We start from the raw sequence: 2,213 nt of genomic DNA on the forward strand, positions 1-2,213 counted from the left end.
TTTCACAGTTAATAAAATGAGTAGTTCACTTCAACATTTAAACATTGTTTGAACTAACACAATTTGATTATCAAACATTTGTAAAATGGTAATGATAATAGAAAGTAGTCTTCTTTTACTTGATTAATTCAAGAAAGAAAGTCTCAGGATGGGTCAACCTGTATTTCTGGATGCAAATCAATGAAATGACAAGTTCTGTCCCATATGGTCCTTAGGTCAAGGTTTTGACCTTCAGGCCTAGTTCACTACAAATATATAAAAATCTATGAAACATCAAAATTCATGAAAGAAGATCTGAGGCCGATTTCAACGGTTTGATTTGACAAAGAAATCCTTGTTGGTCATAGATTTAAATACTTTTTGAAATCAATGTCAGGTTTATGGACATTATAAGTTTTTTTTTAAATAAATCAGAAAAACATCTAACTCCCATTTAACTTTGATAATCTGGATTATTAATTTTTGTAACCTAATCATCCAGTTAGATAACAACAAAAGGTTAAATCATGTCATCTGGACCAGTTTCTTTAATTGAGAAACGTTTTGTCCCCCATCCAGAGGATTTCGTCCTCAGGCTGTTTCTGTGAGTAGCAAGTTGGTCATCTGTCCTAAAACATTTGACTTTTGTTCATGATGATTGATTGTTTTGGATGGGTGTGTTTTGCACGTGTTAAAAGTCGACATCTGAGATTCCACACAAACACAGTAGTGAAGGCTACATACAGGACACATCTGGTTGGCAGGCCGTAGACTGAGGAAGTCCTCTGGATGGGGGATGAAATGTTTCTCCCGTAAACTGGTCTAGATGACATGATTTAATCTTTTTTTGTCTTTAATCTGGAGTATTGAATAAGTACTACTTAAAATTAAATAAAACCCCAATCTACAAAGCTGTGTACCTGTCAGTAAATTTTAGCCTGTTAGAATTAATGTTTTTATTGTCTTGGGTTATGGTGGGGGTGGGGGGTCGTTCGTTTCTATGAATTGATTACTAATTTATTTATTAGACCAGACTGTTTTCAAAAGACACAACCTCAACCTGCAGGGGGAGGAAAAAGTTGACACCTTTGTGCACCGAATACTAACAAAGTATAAATTAAGAAACTTATAGCTGACATACAGCATAAATATTTCTGTTTTATATCACTGAGTTCTTCCTGTCTATATTCCTGTGTAGATGTGAAGTGCTGATAGTTTTCTTTTTCTTCCTTTAATAATATGTTGTTCTTTATCTTTTAAATGGTTGAACAAGGTTCAAGCAGCCTCTCTGTGCTCAAACCATGACAGAGAGGGACTCGTACCAGTGACTCGTCTGTCCTGAATCTTGTCTCGTCATCTCTGCGCAGTGGCAGTATCGTAGTCTGTGAGGTTGATCCGAGGTGTGATTATTGCTAGTTGAAAACTTTACCCAATACCCTGCCTTGATGACTGTAAACACAGTCAGCAACGGCAATTTTTGACAGTCTAAACAAAAACTGAACAGTTTGTTGAAAGAAACCAGCACCGTTCAACTAGTGGTCAATTCTTCTGTACCAGATGATGAATAGTTGGTTTCATTTAACCTTTATTTACTGTAGGCAGGTAAATCCCATTGAGCCTCAAGGACTCATTTACAAGAGCGACCTGATTTCAACAAAGAATGATGACAACAATGGACAACAGTGACAACAATAGTTATACAAAGGCATATTGTTTTTAAAAATAAGATGGCAAAAAGAGTAACAAAAACATCTACAAACCGGATTCCAAAAAAGTTGGGACACTAAACAAATAGTGAATAAAAACTGAATGCAATGATGTGAAGATGGCAAATGTCAATATGTTATTCGTAATATAACATAGGTGACAGATCAAAAGTTTATTCTGAGTAAATGTAACATTTTAAAGGAAAAATATGTTGATTCAAAATTTCACTGTGTCAACAAATCCCAAAAAAGTTGGGACAAGTAGCAATAAGTGGCTGGAAAAAGGAAATTGAGCATATAACGAACAGCTGGAAGACCAATTAACACTAATTAGGTCAATTGACAACATGATTGGGTATAAAAAGAGCTTCTCAGAGTGTCAGTGTCTCTCAGAAGCCAAGATGGTAAGAGGATCACCAATTCCACCATTGTTGCGCAGAAAGATACTGCAGCAATACCAGAATGGTGTTACCCAGCGTAAAATAGCAAAGACTTTTAAGTTATCATCATCAACCGTGCATAACATCA

General features: G+C 35.6%; 1 non-coding gene across 1 annotated transcript; it reads left to right on the forward strand.

Moving 5' to 3' along the window:
* The first annotated feature begins 1,334 nt into the window (after window positions 1-1,334).
* LOC119421158 lies at window positions 1,335-1,475 on the forward strand. The gene has a single exon (XR_005187343.1). It is a non-coding gene; the product is annotated as a U4 spliceosomal RNA (small nuclear RNA).
* The last annotated feature ends 738 nt before the right edge of the window (window positions 1,476-2,213 follow it).

This window comes from Nematolebias whitei, chromosome 1 (assembly GCF_014905685.2).
Source record: "Nematolebias whitei isolate Nwh7 chromosome 1, NemWhi1, whole genome shotgun sequence".
NCBI lineage: Eukaryota > Metazoa > Chordata > Actinopteri > Cyprinodontiformes > Rivulidae > Nematolebias > Nematolebias whitei.